Source organism: Lissotriton helveticus, chromosome 1_1 (assembly GCF_964261635.1).
Source record: "Lissotriton helveticus chromosome 1_1, aLisHel1.1, whole genome shotgun sequence".
NCBI classification, from domain to species: domain Eukaryota; kingdom Metazoa; phylum Chordata; class Amphibia; order Caudata; family Salamandridae; genus Lissotriton; species Lissotriton helveticus.
Window position 1 is genome coordinate 1,370,353,725 of NC_136057.1, and position 21,236 is coordinate 1,370,374,960.

A 21,236-nucleotide genomic window follows, 5' to 3' on the forward strand; every position below is an offset into this window, starting at 1 on the left:
TTTTTTTTTACGATATTTTCCTATACTCGATATTTTTGACTCGATATTTTGTCCATTCGATATTTTGGTGTCGATATTATGACTAGTTACCATTTCGGTTCTCACTGTAAACTGAATTCCCACAGTTGTACGCTGCTTCAATCAATAATACTGTAGAGGGAAAAAGAAGCTATGATCCAGTCGGCTTCCAGAGGTTTCAATAATAATCAAAGGGAGAATGGATCACTTGTCCTGTGAAATCAGGGTCTTTGTCAGGTTGGAACCAATTAAAAACAAAACTCATAAAACGTACACAGGCCGGTGGCGGTATATCTTGATTCTCCGCCTCGGTGTAGCGTTACAGCATCATCATCGTCAGTCTAAATTGATCAGCATGGTCACCCCTTACATCCATAAGTGACTACGCCGTGGTGTAGGGAGACTTTGCGGAGTGACGAAGTAATCTATGGAGAATTTATACTGAAGTTGGGTTCTCGTGGTATTTGTTACGTTTGGAAGCTGTTCAAGATCATGTATTTCAGAGGTGTTTTTTCACCATATTGAAGAATCTGTTTGACCCCAGGAGGTTATACGAAGGGTTCAGCCAGACTTTATTTTCATAAGTTCTATAATCACCCTGTCCTGAGGAGGCCAAGATTGGTTGGAAGGCCGAAATGCGACCGCGTTGACACTTTCCATAAGGAGGAGTCCGATCTAAATATTTAAATCAAAGTGAATTATATGCATTGACACAGTCTGTACATTTGGGTTCTATATCTTTTTTGAACCAATTGTATCGGACTACCTCCATGTGTACTTCCTAGAATATAAAGGAGGGCACTTAGCTTTTGCTTTAATAATTTTTTCTGGGTGCTAAAAGAATTCTTATGATTTTGTGTTTTTTATATGAACCCTGTTCATTTGTCTCTCTTTGTTATATATACTTGTGTACGTATGTATGTATATATATATTTGTGTATATTGTATATTTGAAATCTATGCAAATCTAGTAGATAATAATTTTTTGTGATTACGATAAATAAAATAGGTAATCACGTCTTCATGTGCTTGTGATGGTATTTATAGTCACAGTGTAGTAAATGATTGGACAGTGTTCCTAATATAGGAGAATTAATAGTCTCCTATTATTTAATTCTTTAGATATCCTTTCCTCCTTTTCCATTTCCTTATTTTGTATGCACTTAGTCATACCAGCACACACGCATTTAAAAATACAGTGGAGTCATTTAACAACCAATGTTGGCACAAAACAACCGTAGTAAGGACTAATACATCTGATTTGCCAATACGGTGCTAATTTAAATGTATCTACATGGTTAATCCCCATAGAATGATACACCGTGTATAGACTAAAATTAGTGATACATATTATCTCACTGAATACTCAGTCACATTTCCACCAAAATAAGGTCAGCCTTAATGACCAGCGTAGTTATTTAATATATTAAGAACTTACAAACAACTTCGTAGTTATGTATTATACTAATGACTGACAAATAACTCCGGGAGATAAATCTACTGTGCTTTTAATTACGATTACAATATTCAGTGTTTACAACGAGTGTGCAATGCGATATGCCAACCAAGTTGCCAACCAACATGGTTGGATTAGTCCTTCTGTGATTTTCAAAGCATCGTCTGTGGGGCCTAAACTATAATTATAGACTTGACCTCCTTCCTCAATACTAGTTTAACCCGTGAAAGTACATTCAAACAAGTCCGCACTTACTAATACACTACTTGTCTGATTGGTTAACTATTAACCAGTCATGCCACCTCGTTTGCCTCCTAAATAGGGTCCAACAAGCTGTTTTAAGGCTCTACCTTGAACAATCTGCATTTAAAAACGCTATAGCATCATTTACATGCCTGTAACAATTTAGAATATTACCTCAAACATATAGGATATATATTTGAAAACTATGATACTATCAATATCTTCTTTTGTTTACAATTCCAGATACTACAGATCTGAAATCACTATGTAAGTGGTAAGTTAACCACTACAATTAGGGGCAACAATAAGCACCCTACATATTTTGGTCCTGAAGAAAGCCTCGAGAATGCACAAGAAGGCTGAAACACGTCAACCCAATAGTGCGGTAGACTGGTAACTTGGCCTACAATCGCACCCTTTTGTTTTTATTTTCTCACATCAATCTTCTCAAGAATAAAATATTCACGCTATATTGTGATGTAGAGAATTTTAATTCACAGCACTTGAGCACCTGCACTATTTCCACTTACTGCATATTTCTGGACACTACTGGAAAATCAGTTGGTCTACCTCCGGGTGGAGGACAGCATACTAACTATCTAAGAACCCTATGATGATGCTGTAGCGCTACACTGAGGCCTAGAATCAAGATATTCCGCCATCGGCCTGTGTACGTTTTATGAGGTATTTTTTAAATTGGTTCCAACCTGACAAAGACCCTGATTTCACAGGAAAAGTGATCCTTTTTCCCGTTGTCTGTCACCTGTGATTATGCGGCATGCGTCGCCCCGTATAATGGGATCACCCCTGACGCACAGCAGCAACTAGGAATCACTACAACTTAGGCAACCCCTCTCCCGTCCCCTCTCGTAACGGGTTAACGCTTGTGCTTCCCTTCCTCAGAAAACCTCTGAGGCGCATACGTACCTGAGATAGCCACGCTCCTCCAGGAACGTGGCTGGCCAATTCGCGGTGATGGAAAGGGTCTGACTCCCTCTTTTCCTCTGATACCGGGGGCTCTGTGCTCGAATTCGCTGCAGTCTTGGACTCCGCCCTCAGGAATGAGTTGGTCCCCTCGTTCTCAGCAGTGTTGGTCTTCCGTTTCTCCTCCAGTTGCTCACTGATATTCGAGTCTGGCGTCTCTGGCTCCTTTCGGCGAGAGCAGTCCCAATTTGAAAGACGTCCCGTCATAAGCCCTGCGCCAATTGGGGCATGTTTCCCGAAAAGGACATCGGAGGGGACTGAAAATAGATGAGAGGTGAGATGAAAGGAGGAAACTGTTCGACATCCACCTCCTCGGGGGGGGGGGGGGGGGGGGTTCGTTAGGCACCTTGTTACAATTTGGTTTCCAGTTCCACCCTGCATTCAACGCCTCTTTAAGGCCTCAAAACGAAATTTCATTAGCTTACTCTTGGGCACTTTCTCATACACCGTAGTGTGGTGTCTTGAAACTAGGGAGCTAGGAAAAATCCAAGTAAAACAAAGACTCGGAGTGAGAGTTAATAGGCCTCTGCAAGCCGACTTCGACCGATGTGTTTTAGCTCGTGTAAGGTTTGAGGTTAGAGGAGGCATTCCAGAATTTAGTTGCACTCACTACAAAATCTCTGCTAACCAATTTAGTTAATGTACTGAGGTAGCTTTTGGTGGTATATCTTTTTAAATGCTGGTGAAGAAAAGATGCCATATGAAACCCTAAGGCATTATGAAGCAAACAGGGTGATTTATATTGTATATGCTCTTTAACTCGCAGCCAACTTTTTCGTTCTTGTGTCACATAATCAAGCCAGTGTAGACCACAGAGAGTGTAACTCTGCATTCTGAAGATGTTGCATTTTCACAATCAGAAATATATACATTCCTAAATAGGTATTATTGGTTAAGTCTAGGCATGAAATAACTACTGCCAAGAGTGTCTGCTCCCTTTGAGGGAAGTTTAGAAATTTAAAAATGTTCTTTAGCAACCGCAGATGGGAAGAAAAATAGAACTTATTACAATTGACATCTGGTCCCTCGTAGAAAGTTCATGATCCACCATCACTGCTCCTAGGTTTTTACCTTTGTGGTGCATACTGGGCATTGTCCTAAAGCATCCAGCCAAATCTCCACAGATCAAGCAGTAGGTAGTGTGCCACCCATCATTATCTTCATTTTATCTGGATTTAATTTGAGGTGGTTGGTGTATAGTTACCTGTCAAACTAAACGAGATTGTTTCTGTAAGCTTTCTTATAATGAGCAATGAAAAAAGTGACTCTAAAGATAAATTGGAGATCAAAATCATAGTTGTCATATCTTAGGTTCTGTTATTTAAGTTAGAGCATCAAAGATAGTAAAAATGAGTGGTGACAAAGCTGCTGCCTGCTAATCATCACCTGTCAGTAGACTACAGTGAGAGGCATAAGAAACAAGATTACTCAGGGAGGCCACATTCCGCAAGACTGTGATGTCGTATGAAATGATTGACAGTGTCAAAAGTGGCCAACAAATGAAGTATATTCACAGTCTAACAGCGTCACCACCTGCAATTATGTCACCAAGTATTGCTGTAGTGACAGCTGTGGTGCTGTGTGATGGACGAAAAACAGCTTGGCAATCATTAGGTATTTCATTATCTTTAATGAAGGCTTGAAGTTGCATTCTTAAACTCTGGCCTAGCAACTTCACTAGATACATGAGATTTGATATATGTCTATTGTTCGACATATCAATGGGGTCTGATTGAGACTTTTTAATGGGAGGTTATTTGTGCTTGCTTCAAGTCATGCGCAACCAGGCAGATCCTAAACATATCATTAAGGGCAGTAGTTAGAACAGGAGTGACAAAGGGTACAAATATTTCTTTAAAAATCTTAGCTGAGCAGGCTCCAGAAAGAATCTTAAAGTTTAGCTGTCTTTTTAATAATGGTATACATGACTTCCATAGATTTGGTAAAATTGTGAAGGTTAGGGATGAGTGCGCCTACAAACCTCATCCACTGAAAGGTTGCTCAAGTCAAGATCATGGCAGTTAAGTCTTAATTCTGAATAAATGCTATCCATTTTAGAATTGAAATATTAGTGAGTTCAAAACAACATTTTTCAGCGGACGGAATAGTTTAGCTATTAGTCTCTGGGCTCCAGAGTTCATTTATATTTCATGAGACATCTTTCTGTAGGGAAGGGACCTGTGCCAATGAATTATAGTAAACGCTCTTTTGTCCTTAAGAATACCCATTACGTATTGTCTACAATATCTCAAGAAATGATTTTGTATGAGGTCATAATTCCATTGTTGTGGGTCAGACTTGCTTGGCTCACTACGAAAGTACTAGAATATACCATGATATCTTCCAAGTAATTTTATGGGGAAAATGTTCTCTAAAATGCATCAATTGGGCTAATTTTTTAAACCCATACTCGGGGGTCGAGCTTGTTCCAAAAGTCTCTGGCAGAACTTTGACTCATTCATTCAGTGCAATTATGAATGGGAATTCACTCTCAGTCACTTTCTTAGTTCTCTAGCTACCATTGCTTGCGACAGTCCTTCATTTCTATCTGCTTGAACGTTCACCAGCCAACCATCACAAGTCCACTTAGCAGGGCACCCCTTGAAGAGCCTTGCCACCACAGCACAACACCTTGCCCCTGCCACTAACTTATGATCGACTTGTAGAATGTTTTGCTAAATCTATGGTGGTGCTATGCAGCAGGAAAGGTACCATATGTCCTGTTCTCCAGAGTTAGAGATGTGCTGGAAATAAATGTTGAATTGGGTGTGGTAACACCTTTGCTACACATTTTCGGACTATTCTCCACATATGTGGGATTTTACCTCTTTTGATGGAGTAGTAATGCTTCAGAAACGTGATAAAACAACTCATACCAGCATTTTTACCACAAAATGGAACATTTCTCAAAAGAAGAATAATAAGCAGTAGTCTGAATATTGAATACTTTTCCTCAATAAAGGTAGCTATACTAGCTTTGTAAAAGTCACAGATATTTCGGGTATGATTGGTTTGGTTTGAGTGTTCACATCATGGTCCAGCTGTAGCATATAATCTAGAGGACCGAAGGAATGGACATGCGACTTCAGAGATCCTGGGCAACAATTCCTTCATCTACATTTGGTGGTGGTCCCTCAATCTTTGGGGTGGTTCACACTTATTCTGCTTTTGATTGATGGCTCGATGTCTGTAGCACAATATCCACATCAATGATTCCTTGTACGCGTGAATATATCTGGGTAGCATCTGTGTTCTTGTGCACGGTTACGCCAAATCGGCCGTCAAGATCTCCCCTCAGCTCTGTGAATACCTGAATGATGCCTTAAACTCAAACTGCGGGGAGACATATAATGTGGCAAAATAGGGAATTATGTCTTGAAAAACCAGAGCCTAAAAATGTAAAGCATATCTGATGCAGACCCACCCGCCATTACCGTTCAGTGAATGTCAATATGGCTCTCTTGGTAGATGGTGTTAAAAAACACGGTCCGCCAGCATGTGACGCAGATCTAGGATCTGGACCGTCGCTGGCTCGTGATGCACAGTGGGCAGGAACTGGTGCAGTGTCTTCTGTCAAGTTGGCATGGCTCCATAAACGTGCCTCATTGCAAGCCACAATCCGTGCTTCAATCTGTCGACTCTCAGGTATATGGTTTGAAAACCATCTGCTATTAGTCCACTTTCAGAGTTTCATTGTTCCTGCCCATTTATCCGTGTAGGTGCCCTAAGTGGGTAACCAAGACAACATATAATACAAATTCACTGACGCCTAGTGCACGGTAAAGGCACGATTTCTATAATTGTCTATTGTGAGTCTTTAGAAAATGAGGTGAAGGGTTTGACAGTGCAAGCGTGTGGGCTGGCTAATTAAGCGCGTGACGCTAACACTGACGGTGTTGCTAATCAACAGCAAAGTAACTTTGTCCCTGGATGAGTACACACAAATTGTACATCAAACTCACCATGTCTTTGACTTCTTTAGATGATGCATTTGTGTGCTAACTTTAGCTGTTCAGTTTCTGGCTGGGTTTGTTCATCACAGCGTGAAAAGTTGGTCAGGGTCACCGGCCCTACGACTTGTGGGGCCCTAGGCGAAAGGGAAGATGTGAGGCCCCTCTAATTTGAATGTGACATCACAAGAATTGACATCATAGAAACCCAACATCACAGGACTATTGATCATCTTTGTCATTGCTGAAGAGACCTATGAGCATATGTACAACAGAATGGAGAAGTATAGCGTCAAGCAAACATTGCTAACGCCACACTTCTGCATTCTGAAAATGCAGGGCTACACCATATTTTCAAGAATCTGATGCAGCCCTGCATTTCCCATAAATTAAGCTGCCTAACGCCAACGCACGCACCCTTGCACCATAATGCAAGGGTGCCTGTGTTGAAGGGAATCTTGAAATGCGGTTTTGTAACTTCTATGTGTGCTGCTTAATGCAGCAGATATTAAAGTTGCAAAACAGCATTTTTTTTTTAAATGATGATTTATGTGCAGGAAGGTCCGTGCAGGAAGTGGGACCTTCCTGCACATAAACTATCATAGGTAATTTGCTGTTTCTATGCGTGCTTCACAGGGGGCATAGGATTGGATAGCAAATCTTTAAATAAACAAAGCCTGGGGAGGAGGCAAGCGGTTGATAGCAGAATAGTTGTGTTAGTTGCACCCTGCCTGTATAACTGCAGATCAGGAGTTTGAATCTTTGCAAGGCACAATCGTCCTTCCTGGGTCCATTATATAGTATAATAGTAACTACTTAGAAAAATTGGAATGAAACACTATTATATGTAAGTGATAATTCAAATGACAGCTAAAAATACCTTTGACACACCACCACATAGTATTGTGCATTTCACCACTGCGTTAATACCCAATGAGGTGTGTGCATCTTAACATGCTAAATATTCTAGGCAAAGGATCAGTATAACATCACTGTTTCCAAGGATTGGCAAAGTCAATAGGCCTTACCTATAAGAATTATTGGCTTTGGCAATGTGTATGTGCCGTGTTGTACACCAGTGTGGCTGCTCTTCAGCATAGTTAAAAGTTAGAGGCATGGAGTAGCCTTGAGGGGAGTGGTAGGAGCAGGCTGTCATAGACTGGATTTGTTGGAGTAGAGTGTTGTTGAGTGGAGTAGGCGGAGTAGAGTGTCATACAGTTGAGTAGAGGGGAGTAGAGTTCAGAGGGTCAGTGGCGGAGAGTGCTGTAGAGTGCAGAGTCGTGGAGTGGAGTGCCGTAGAGTGGAATGGGGATAGAATCGGGTGGAGTGAGTTGGAGTGGATTGAGATAGTGAGTGAACTGGATTGGAGTAGATTGGGGTGGAGTGAGGTGGATTAATTTGATTAGAGTGGGTGGATTGAAATGGGGTGAGGTGGATTGGATTGAGGTGGATTGGAGTAGGGTGAATTAAAGAAGGGTGTATTAGATTAGTTCGGGGTGGATTGTATTGGGGTGTTTTGGAGTGGAGCGAATTGTTTTGGATTGGAGTGAGGCAGACCAGATTGGTGCAGATTGGAGTGGGGCAGATTGTTTTGAATTGGAACTAATTGGAGTTGTGCAGATTGGAGTGAAGCTGATTGGAGTGGGGCACATTGTTTTGGACTGGAGTGTGGCAAACAGCTTTGAGTTGACGTGAGGCAGATTGTTTTCGGTTGGAGTGGGGCAAATTGTTTTGGATTGAGTGAAGCAGATTGTTGTGGGGCCTTTTTGGGGATTGGAGTCGGGTGGATTGGAATGAATTTCAGTGGGATGGATTGGGGAGGAGGTGGATTGAATTGGATTGGGGTAGATTGGATTGGATTGGGGTGGGTTGGATTGGTGTGGGGTGGATTGGATTGGAGTAGGATGGATAGCGGTGCATTGGAGTGAAGTAAATTTGGATTGAATGGGTGGACTGGGGTGAGGCAGATTGGAGTGGGGCGGATTGGAGTGGGGAAGATTGGAGTGGGGAAGATTGGAGTGGGGCGGATTGGAGTGGGGCGGATTGGAGTGGGGCGGATTGGAGTGGGGCGGATTGGAGTGGGGCAGATTGGAGTGGGGCAGATTGGAGTGGGGCTGATTGGAGTGGCACAGAATGTTTTGGATTGGATGGGGCAGACTAGAGTTGTGCAGATTGAAGTGGGGAAGATTGTTACGGGGTGGGGCAGATTGGAGAGGGGCAGATTGTTTTGGACTGGAGTAGGGCAGATTGTTTTGGATTGGAGTGGGGCAAATTGTTTTGGATTGAGTGGGGAAAATTGTGGGGAAGATTTTTGGGGAGTGGGGTGGATTGGATTGCAGTGGGATGGATTGGGGATGGGGTGGATTGTGGTGAGGTGAGGTGGATTGGATTGCAGTGGGGTAGATTGGATTAGGGTGGGTTGGGTTGCTGTGGGGTAGATTGGATTGGAGTGGTGTGGACTGTGATACATTGGAGTGAAGTGAATTAGGATGGAATGGGTGGACTGGGGTGTGGCGGATTGGAGTGTGGCGGATTGGCGTGTGTTGGATTGGCGTGTGTTGGATTGGCGTGTGTTGGATTGGCATGTGTTGGATTGGCGTGTGGGGGATTGGCGTGTGGGGGATTGGAGTGTGGCAGATTGGAATGTGGCAGATTGGAATGTGGCAGATTGGAGTAGGGTGAATTAAAGATATGTGTAATATATTAGTTTGGGGTGGATTGGATTGGGGTGGACTGGATTGGATTGGGGTGTTTTGGAGTGGGGTGAATTGTTGTGGATTGGAGTGGGGCAGACTAGATTGGTGCAGATTGGAGTGGGGCAGATTTTTTTTAATTGGAGCTGATGGAGTTGGGCAGATTGGAGTGGAGCTCATTGGAGTGGGGCACATTGTTTTGGACTGGAGTGTGGCAGGTAGCTTTGAGTTGAAGTGGGGCAGATTGTTTTGGGTTGAAGTGGAGCAGATTGTTTTGGATTGAGTAAATCAGATTGTTGTGGGAAGATTTTTGGGGATTGGATGGGGTGGATTGGATTGCAGTGCGATGGATTGGGGAGGAGGTGGATTGGATTGGGTTGAGGTGAGGTGGATTGGATTGGAGTGGGGTAGATTGGATTAGGGTGGGTTGGATTGGTGTAGGGTGGATTGGATTGGAGTAGGGTGGATTATGGTGGATTGGAGTGAAGTGAATTAGGATTGAATGGGTGGACTGGGATGAGGCAGATTGGATTCAATTCAATTCAATTCAATTCAATTTTATTAAATATGTTTTGGAACTCCGTAGAGATCCACATATTATACAATTACAAAAGACAGTGGAAAATTTTGACCGTATAAAACAACTCATACAGACAGTAATTATACAAAAGTAATTTACCATTCTATTAATAAAGTTCTAAGAAACATTTAAAAAAATTAAAAATTTTGTTACAAAAAATTCCATTTGGGGGGCTAAGAATAGCATCCAACAGAGCTGTTGCAGAAGAGATACCAAACTGAATACAAGCCGGTTTTATCCAGAGGCGCCGGTAAGTCAATAATGCAGGACAAGCTAACAGGGCATGTTTGGAGTCTTGAATTGCTAGGTTACAGAAATTACATACATTGGATATTCCGTACCATTTGGCCAACAACTTGTTCAGGGGGAGCAGGTCCTGCCTGAGAAGTAGCCAAAAGCGGCGTAAGCCATGCGGGATGTTCCATGACAGATAGGGTTGTATCTGTCTGATTGAATAGGAATCAACAACTTGAGTGGCCCCCTTTTTTTGTGTTGTTAAATTCCGATCCCTCTCGTAGCTTAGCTTCCATGTAGCTTGTTTTAGTTGTAATTTCAATTGATTCATGGAAAGCTCTAAGATGGAAGCTTCCTCCAACTCCAAGAGAGTGATAGCTTTCCTATAGTTCTTTATTAGGATCGAGTATGCATTTAGGGGGCCCATCAACTCTTTTGTAATAAGAGATCTGAGAGTGGATGGCTTTCCTTTAATCAGACTAATGACCCAGCGAATCACTCCTGCGAGTCCCTGAGCCCAGCTACTCCTAAGGCCGAGTTCTAGACGCAGGGTTGCAGAGCTACAACTATTATTAACCGAGGTTAAATTTCTCAGTAGGGAGCCCTCCACTGTGTCTAAAAAGCCCCATTCCGCTAGGTCAATTAATTCTACCCCGTAGAGCAGAGTCGGGGGAACTTTTGCCCGAAAGGCCTCCAACAGATGAACGAAGTGTCTCTGACCTGTTGATTTATACAGAGTTCTTAGGCCTTTACCCTGTGACTTTGCTTTTCGAGAACTGCTTTCAATGTGTAATTTATTACTTAAGTTACTAGTGACTACCATACCTAGAAAGACGTACGATTTTACTCTTTCTAATTTCTGACCTCCCAATTCCCAACTAATGTGGTCCAGTTTTAGTTTGTTTCGTCCCTCCAAGCACATTATCTTACTTTTAGAGATATTTATTTTCAAAAAGTGCTCTTCAGAGAAGATGTGTAGTGCATGCAGACGGTTATTAAGACCCTTAGGGGAAAGGTCTAATATTAAAATATCGTCTGCATACATTAGGCAGGGGATGTGTCTTTCGCCTAAACGTGGAGCAATTCCTACACATGTTGATAGAGTAAGGGGAAGGTCACTAACATAAAGGGAAAATAGGAGGGGAGCTAGTAGGCAGCCCTGTTTGAGGCCATTTGCAGATGGAATGAGCCCGGAGAGACCTCTTTCTCCTCCCAACAGAACCTTGCACCATGTATCGTCATGCAGATCCTGGACCAAGCGTAAGAGGCTATGTGGCATTCCTAAGATGTGTAGCTTTCTCCACAATACCTGACGGTCGACCTTATCAAAGGCCGTGGACAAATCTATGAAAGCCACATAGACTCTTCCCTTCCTCGCTCTTATGTATTTATCAACTATTACCTGGAGGGCAGTTAGATTATCCATGGTCCCGTGGTTTTTTCTAAAGCCTGTCTGTTCAAGTGGAAGGATATTTGCAGATTCAACCCAAGCATTTATCCGTTTGAGCAGGCATCTAGTAAAAACTTTGCCGATTGCATCCAACAATGCAATCTGGCGATAGTTCTGGGGGAGAAGACGATCACCCTTTTTGTACAATGGGACCAGGATGCTTCCCTTCCAGGAAGGTAGGACCTTTCCGCTAAATATGCAGGAATTAAAGATAGGGCATAAGAGCTTGCTCCATTTGACCCTGTTCTGCTTTAACACGTTAATTGGGACTTCATCGGGGCCCATAGCCCCTGAGCGTCTCATTTCCCCTATGGCGAGTTCTATGTCTTTTTCTGAAAAAGACTCTGTCGGTGGGCTAATGTCTAAAACCCGTACTTGAGGGGAAACTGAATGGTTACTGGCATAGAGGTTAGAGACAAAATCCCTCCATATGTGTTCCTCGATAGGGATAGGGAGTGGAATGGTTCTCGTTCCGCACCCTTCGCCTATAAGGGACCAAAATTGTCTCAATTCTCCATTAGATGCAGCTTCCCTTATTTTTACCCAGATGGTATCCTCTTTTTCTTTTTGAAGAGCATATAAGAGTCGCCTCCTTCTCCTTTTTAGTGTTGTTATTTGTCGGGATTTATCCTCAGTTCTATTTAAGTATTGGGCCCTTATAAGTTTATTCAGGTCTACATTGAGCAATTTCAGAGGACAGTAGGTTATTTTGGTAGATTTTTTCTTATTCTGCTTTTCAACCCCTGTTATTATTGAATTCAGAAATAAGGAAAAAAGCGCGGTTTCACGGCCATACCAAGAGGGGAGCTCGGAGATTGCTATATCTAGCATATCCTCCAGGTAACGATGAGCCCTTGCATTCCAATAACATCTTCCCGAACTGTTACCAAAATTTATTTGGTTGCTGTTCAAGGACCATTGGTCACATTTAGGGGGATGTACGTTCATTAAGATTGAAATGATTTTATGATCGCTGAAGATGGTATCGATTACAGCGATATCCTTTAATAACTCAAATGAATGAGACCCTGTTATAACATAATCAAGAATCGATTCCCCTTGATACGATCTGTGGGTAAAGTTTGCTGGAGAGTCCGAGGGGAGACGCCCGTTTGCGATTATCCCATCGATTTCTGCCAACTCGTTTAGTAATAATTTACCCCGTTTATTTGTTAATATATTTTCAGGGAACGTTGCCCGAGGAATATGGAGTGTTTCTTCTCTTATTTTGTCAGAAAATAGATTTAAGCTAAAGTTGGAGATTTTACAATTCAAGTCCCCGGTTAGGATAATAACCGTTCCAGGATCTTTCTCCTTAATGCTCTGTATATGGAGGAAGATTTTATTTAAAATTATGTTAAAACCCGTTTCAGGAGGGATGTAGGCATTTATCAAGGCCAGGTGGATTCCAGCTAAAAGGTTGCCTGACCCAAACAAGGTAACTACCTGGAAAAGTTTACTCGGGTCCAGGAAGTGGTTGTAGTCCCAGTTTATACGGTTGGATAATAGGCAGGCTATGCCCCCGCTGGCGTGGCCTTTTTTATTCGCAGTGGCGCTGCCTTCTAGAACAATATAGTCCTTCCCTATTTGGATATTTTCATTGCACCATGTCTCCTGGAGGCATATGATGTTTGCTTCTAGGGATAGGAGAAATTGTATTTTCTCCATATTATTTTTTAGACCTGCTGAATTCCACGATATTATAGATAAATCCGTGCTAAAGGAACTGATTAGATAATGGTTTTCCCGAAGATTTGTCGGCTAATACTTTGGGCAGCCAATTCCAGAGATCCTTTTCCTCTCTGGGGGTAGTTTGATGAGTTAAAAAGGAGGTTTGAGCATATGATACCACACGAGAATCACTAGACTTGCTTATTTTTAATTCTTTGATTTCACCCAAGTTATTTATATTGCCTGCTGCGGCAAGCAGCAGGGAAGACGGGGGATTCCGTTGGTTTAGCGTTTTAACAGCCTTATTCCGACAGGAGGGCATTAAAACAGGAATTACATCTATTCCCCTACTCTGGAGGTCTTCAGCCCGTTGCAAGATGAGGTTAGCTACCAGTTTAGAGTAAAACTTCACCCTCGTAACCTTCCCCACTTCAGACTCTTGTTGCAAAACTATATCTAGGTCGGCTGATTGAATAAGTTTCAGATTGGCGGATTCTTGGAAGTATTTCAACAAGAGGGATCTGTTCAGAATACAGTCAGGTTCAAAAAGGGGAATGAAGTCTACCCATACAGTATCTATATTATTTTCTATGTATTCTTTGCCCGAGGTAACCTTTGCAGGAGCTTCCGTGGGTGTAATTACAAAGGGGTTGAAAGAAGACATTTTTTCGGCGGGGTGATTATGCTCTTGCCCTAATGGAGTTGGTTTATCTGCTTCTTGGTTCATAGAGCCTTGGGGAGGAGCACCCTGAGCTGTTACACCCTGGAAGACGGATGCGAAGGGATTAAGTGCCATGGTTGCTTGGGTAAGTGGTTTTAAAACCTGACATGGGGAGGTCGATTTATGTGCCACTTTTATAACCCTAGTATTATTGCTTTGTTGGCCAAAGGTAAATATGTTAGTAATTGCTGACAAGGGGGATGTATGGGTAGGTAAGAAGGGTGATTTTGCCTTGGATGTTAAGGAAGTGTTTTCTTTGGCTGACATATTGACGGGGTTTTTGTTATTTCCCGCTGCCATCTGTGCTTGAGGTGACACTTCCAGTGGGGGAAAATTTAAGTATTTCCTGAATAACATTTTCCTCCGCCTATTTTTATCTATCCGTCTTAACAGTTTCCTTTTGTGCTTTCCGTTCTTTTTTAAAGGCCCTATTTTCTCTCTATTATCAGTTTCCCCCTGAATAGCTTCCTCCTCTGTTTCCCCGTCCCCCTTCTGTTTCTTAAAAATTGGGAATAAATTATTTCCAGATTTTAGCGGGGTTTCCCCATGGGGTTTTATTACAAAATCGTGATTTACTGAGCCATTTAAATTGGAAAATGGATAGGAAGCACCTGTTTTCTCTTGCACTATTTTTGAAGTAGTTGTAGCTACTAGGGGTTGCTCATTTATGCCAATCTGATCTGGGGCCGTGGGAGGGGAGGAGGGCCCCTTCCCGCCCGCTTCATTCTCTTTTTGGGACCTCAGCAGGACTTTTAGAATTTGAGTCACTGTGTCGAGCACACAATCAGATCCCCCCACAAATTTTTCCAGTAAGTGTAAAATAGAGGCCAATAAATGTTCTAGGATGCCGAGGGAGTCAGAAAGCGGTTTGTCGGGCCCCTTACATTGGAAGGAATTTATTCCGAACAAATTTAAAGTTGGGCTAGAGGAAAAGTGAGAGTGTGAGGTTTTGGAAGGGGTACTGCTGTAAAGTTGTAGGCCGGCATGGTTTGACATTAGCGGAGTATTCTTGGGTAACTCAACTGCTGTGGGATCGGATTCTAAATACCGTTGACATAGGACTTCATCTAGAATCATTGGAGACAAACCATTGTGAAATGAAGTTTTGGTTAGAGAACTGTTTACAGGCTGAGTAGCTTCATCGAGGGGAATTGCCATGATGTTTAAATTGTCTTGCTCTATATCTTTTTTTGTTTTTATGATTACCTCTGGTACTAGATCAATATTATTTTTCAGAGTAGAAAACAGGGGGGGTGAGAACTCACTCTTGGGGGGGGGTTGTAGCGTCCTAGCTGGACTTGAGTCCGCCTTAGCTTTTTTAATTTCAAGATTTTCTGAGACATCATTTAGGGTAAAGTCTAAATGGATAACTCCGGGATCTTTTGGGTCCATTGCTTTATTAGCCAACCCTAAGGCTTTGTTTTTACCCTTTTCCCAGAAGTTAAAAAGCTGGCAAGTACTTTTCATGTTGGTAGATTGGCTATGTTTGTTTCGAAGGGGATTTGATTTTGTTTTGGAGCTGGATCTTCCTACTATTATTTTACCAGATCTTAGTTTCTTTGTCATCTTGACTGGGGAACACTATCGTGAGTGCGCTGTAAAGGAGCGAGTTTTATGCCGATCGGGAATTCTGTGATTACACTGCAAGTAAGTGTTTCTAATGGAAAGGAGCTTAAATGCCTTCCCAGGCTGCAGATTAGCTTTAGGTGCAGTCTCACAGGTAGTTTACAATAAGGTATGACTTACCGGGCCTAAGGGGATGGGCCTAGCCTAGCCTTCTCGTGCCTCAGAGGGCCCGCCCTTGTCCCGGGCTTCTCCCGGGCGCTACCCGCGCGCTCCCGCGCAGCGGTGCACGGAGTCTCTGTTTATTGACTGACCTTAGGAGGGGGCGTGGCCTTGAGGGAGAGCGTCACCAGGTGAGATCGGTGAGGCAGCTGCTGGGACTCTTGGGAGTTGGAGTCCAGCAGTCTGCTCGCTCGCAGCCCTGAGTGCCTCAAGCCCTTAGTCCAGAGATGTCAGTTACAGCAATAAGCTGCTCCGGTGAAGCGGGACCCGCGGAGCGGGTCCGGCGAAAAGTAGCGCTTACAGATGCGCTTCGACAGGTACACGGAGCGCTATACCAGTCCTCCAGCGCTTGATACAGGAACAGTTCAGCAGGCAAAGGTGCAGAAAGGTATCCGCTGTTGGAGGAAATCCGGCGCCTTTTGCAGGGAAGAAGGGGGCGTGGCCTTGAGGGAGAGCGTCACCAGGTGAGATCGGTGAGGCAGCTGCTGGGACTCTTGGGAGTTGGAGTCCAGCAGTCTGCTCGCTCGCAGCCCTGAGTGCCTCAAGCCCTTAGTCCAGAGATGTCAGTTACAGCAATAAGCTGCTCCGGTGAAGCGGGACCCGCGGAGCGGGTCCGGCGAAAAGTAGCGCTTACAGATGCGCTTCGACAGGTACACGGAGCGCTATACCAGTCCTCCAGCGCTTGATACAGGAACAGTTCAGCAGGCAAAGGTGCAGAAAGGTATCCGCTGTTGGAGGAAATCCGGCGCCTTTTGCAGGGAAGAAGGGGGCGTGGCCTTGAGGGAGAGCGTCACCAGGTGATATCGGTGAGGCAGCTGCTGAGACTCTTGGGAGTTGGAGTCCAGCAGTCTGCTCGCTCGCAGCCCTGAGTGCCTCGAGCCCTTAGTCCAGAGATGTCAGTTACAGCAATAAGCTGCTCCGGTGAAGCGGGACCCGCGGAGCGGGTCCGGCGAAAAGTAGCGCTTACAGATGCGCTTCGACAGGTACACGGAGCGCTATACCAGTCCTCCAGCGCTTGATACAGGAACAGTTCAGCAGGCAAAGGTGCAGAAAGGTATCCGCTGTTGGAGGAAATCCGGCGCCTTTTGCAGGGAAGAAGGGGGCGTGGCCTTGAGGGAGAGCGTCACCAGGTGAGATCGGTGAGGCAGCTGCTGGGACTCTTGGGAGTTGGAGTCCAGCAGTCTGCTCGCTCGCAGCCCTGAGTGCCTCAAGCCCTTAGTCCAGAGATGTCAGTTACAGCAATAAGCTGCTCCGGCGAAAAGTAGCGCTTACAGATGCGCTTCGACAGGTACACGGAGCGCTATACCAGTCCTCCAGCGCTTGATACAGGAACAGTTCAGCAGGCAAAGGTGCAGAAAGGCAGATTGGAGTGAGGCGTTTTGTAGTGGGGTGTTTTGTAGTGGGGTGTTTTGTAGTGGGGTGGATTGGAGTGGGGCAAATTGGAGTGGGGCGGATTGGAGTGGGGCCGATTGAAGGGGGGCGGATTGAAGGGGGCGGATTGGAGTAGGGTGAATTGGAGTAGGGCGGATTGGAGTAGGGCGGATTGGAGTAGGGCGGATTGGAGTAGGGCGGATTGGAGTAGGGCGGATCGGAGTAGGGCAGATTGTTTTGGATGGAGTGGGGCAGATTGGAGTGGCACAGATTGTTTTGGATTGGATGGGGCAGACTAGAGTTGTGCAGATTGGAGTGGGGCTGATTGTTTTGGAGTGGGGCAGATTGGAGTGGGGCAGATTATTTTGGATTGGAGTGGGGCAGATTGTAGTGGAGCTGATTGGATTGGGGCACATTGTTTTGGACTGGAGTAGGGCAGATTGTTTTGGATTGGAATGGGGCAAATTGTTTTGGATTGAGTGGGGCAGATTGTTGTGGGGAAGATTTTTTGGGATTGGAGTGGGGCGAATGGGTTGCAGTGGGATGGATTGGGGAGGGGGTGGATTGAGGTGAGGTGGATTTGATTTGAGTGGGGTAGATCGGATTAGGCTGGGTTAGATTGCTGTGGGGTGGATTGTATTTGAATGTGGTGGATTGTGGTACATTAAGTGAAGTGATTTAGGATGGAGTGTGGCGGATTGGATAGGGCAGATTGTTTTGGATTGGATGGGGCAAATTGTTTTGGATTGGATGGGGCAAATTGTTTTGGATTGAATGGGGGAAATTGTTTTGGATTGAAGTGGGGCACAATTTTTTGGATTAAAGTGGGGCAAATTGTTGTGGGGCAGGTTTTTTGGGATTGGAGTGGGTGGATTGGATTGCAATTGGACGGATTGGGTAGGGGTGGATTGGATTGGGTTGAAGTGAGGTGGATTGGATTGAATTGGGGTGGGTTGGATTGGAGTCAGATGGATTGTGGTGGATTGGAGGGAGTTTTGAGAACAGCGCCCACAAGCAAAAACACAAGAAAACTTGAGTGCAAAGTAATCAAAGACTTGTCAAAATAAAAGAAACTTAACTAACAGGTTTTCCACACCTAGCTGCATTTATTAGACAGCCCTTTAAGTTTATCACTGTTGACCTGGGCTGGGAAGCAAACATGCTAGTCCCTCTGTGTAAGAAAATGTAGTGATCCAACAGTATAGCGCTGCAAGACCAAGAACAGGGCCCCCCTGCCCTGGGCCTCGTAGCACTACATAATGGCTACAAAGCCTGGCGAACGGGGCCCACATCTAGACTTTCCAGCCTGATGGAGGGCTGCGAGGCCCACCTGCCCTGGACTTGGATAATGGCCCATGTCCCAGTGATAGGGGCCCCACACTTAACCTTGCAGCCTGATCCAGTGCTTCTAGGCCCAGGGGATGAGGATCACCTCCTCTGTGCCTGGAAGCAGTAGTGGGACACGCTGCTAAATACTGTTCTACTATGCCAATCTGAGCTGGATGCTCCTTCCTCCCCATATCAAACTGTCCTTACCTGTTAATGTCTGGCTCCTTTTGGAAACAAAAGAGTCTTCTGTTGCCTGGAAACGTAATACACAAAGGGCAGACAAGGTATTTTAACAGCGGTGCTGCCCTGCCCTCCTCCCTGAGAGCCCACTTTGCTGCCGTCACGTCCCCTACCTAGTCTGTCCACTCCCCCACCATTGCAGCCTCAGGAATGCTACCACGCCCTGACCAGCGAGGCCAAGATAGACACCTTGCTTAACATTGGCAATGTGATCACGTTGTGGAGGGGCCCTGAAGGAGCAGGTGGGCTGACTATGAAAGAATAGCATTTCAGACAGAAGCGGGCCCCATGTTTTGAACTGAACGCGGGGCCCTGGGCAGCTGCCACACTCACACTGCACTGCTAATGCCTAGCGCCGGCCCTGAGGGGTCACGCGTGGGTGAATGGGGGAGGAATGGTTGGTCGGGTAGTGTGTGCCTGCCTCAAATTCAGCCTGTGTTGTGGCAAATCTTTCATATGTCAAGGGGACCTCAGATAGCCATTTTCAACTCCCCGACACATATGTCTTCGCGAGTGGAGAGTGGATTATGTGTCAAGCGTGATTGGTATCAATCCCACTGCTACTATAGCTCCTTCCACTTCAGTTCAGACTTCTCAGCGCTCAACATTGGCACAGTCGGTGGTGCGGCAGACCGCCGGCCCCGCTATACCGTCTGTTCGCGAGGGGTGACTGCATAAAGCGAATTATGCAATTGAAACCCTCTGCTTCAACAGTTAAAAATAACCACAAATTACCCTTTTTAAAATGCAGGCAGATGTCTTCGGGGGAAGCTCTGGCGTGCTGCGCGCTCTTGTTTGAAAATGTGTTTTTTTTATTCTTTTTTTTCTTGAATCTGAGTTATTTCCATTCCCTTTTTCTGTAAGTTCTGATTTCTCGGCCGCATTACTGTCCACGGAGAAGTACCTTGCGCGGCCTGGACTTTACCTGAGGACCATGGTCCGAGAGGTTCCCTGCCGAGGGTCTACCTCCGCCATATTTTTTATTTTTTTTGGTGGACAGATTGTTTGGAGGTACTACGCGGGCCGTACACCCACTCCTCTGGTCATAGGGTCATTCTGAAATAGGAGATGCTCGTCTTTTTCCTGTGCCTCCATGCGCTTTGAAGCCTTAGGCGCTGATCACTGTATTTCGTGCTACATTTCTGCGTTTGTTTCCCAATGGTGAAGGCTCTCTTTTCTGAAGAGGACCCCATGTGGAACGCATTCAGGACTTGGAAATCTTGTCGACGCCGAGGGCTGGTAAAAGTCCTTGGGCCTATTGTGGATTGCATGCATGTGGACAATGCTCTTTTTGTTTATCAATGCTCTTTTTGTTTATCCTTTGACGTTTTACCCTTCTTTCCTTCTTTTTTCTGCAGACAGATTTACTTTTAATTCCCTTTCCCTGTGCTATGGGAAGTTCAGCTTTTAAGTCCTCCATTTTAGAATAACCAGTTTTGTATCCACTCTTTTTAGAAAAATTGGGAATACTTTTTGTTCTATATTATTTTTTTCCTTCTCTGTGCATTGAAAAGATAGAGATGTTGGCGTGGGAGTAGGAACCTCAGGTTCAAAAAGCTTCTGTAATGAGGAGGGTTCAAGTTCATCAAATATGTTTACCTTTTCTTTGCCAGTATGATTTCTGCCACCATGAGGTGTACCAGCCTGGGTGCCAGAGTCCCGACAATTATGGTGGAAAGCAAAACACGTTTGCGTAGATTTGGACTGATTTGAATTATATCCCGAATGAGGTAGAGGAGGGATCCCATTACAAAGATTAGACTTGCGATAAGTAAATGTACTATCTTTAGTGTTCGGAGATCTTCAGTCAAAAGTAAAAAAAATTGTCAAGGACAAAAGTGAGTCCAAGATGTAATCTGACAATGCTGTTGAGGTGCTTTTGTGGTGCAACTATTTTTGTATTGTTTGAGGTGTTTTGTGGTGGTTTAGCTTGATCACTATAATCACACTGCTTCCATAATATCACAAATTTGATTTATGTGCATGTTGACAGAGCTGCGTAACTGGTCACCTTCCCCTGGGTTCCTGATACAGGCACTCAGTGCAATTGGTGGTGGAGAAAAACAATTACCACAAGAGTGTTCATTGTCGTGGAGGACGGGGTCAACCTAGACGCCCCATGTGCAAATATACCTCATTGGCCCTCATATAGAAATACAGGTGTATTCCACTCCAGCTGTTGTATCTAGCGGTCTACCATACTCGTTCCATTCCTTTCAGCAGACTACCTACCTCCTCCAGGTAATACATCTGGACTGACACCATCTTGTGAGGCTTGTCTTCTCCTTAAGGCCTAAGGATGATACAAGACTCAAGTGTCAAAAGGAATCCCACAGCTGCCACTAGGCGCTGGAGGTGGGGAGGATAACTTGTATTTTGATCAGAGCCACGCAAAGCCTTTGGATTTTGAGCTACAGGCCTAGAAAGTACATTTCGTAAGTGACCATATTTTCCCTCATTGCTATCAGTATATGTGTGCATAAGCTGGCCCAGTGGGCTACATATCGGTGA

The 21,236-nt window shown here is 44.5% G+C and overlaps 1 protein-coding gene across 3 annotated transcripts in view; it reads left to right on the plus strand.

Moving 5' to 3' along the window:
* The window catches only part of KCNJ4 (potassium inwardly rectifying channel subfamily J member 4), a 763,549-nt gene that overhangs the window by 643,245 nt on the left and 99,068 nt on the right, over positions 1-21,236 (plus strand). The window lies entirely within an intron of this gene.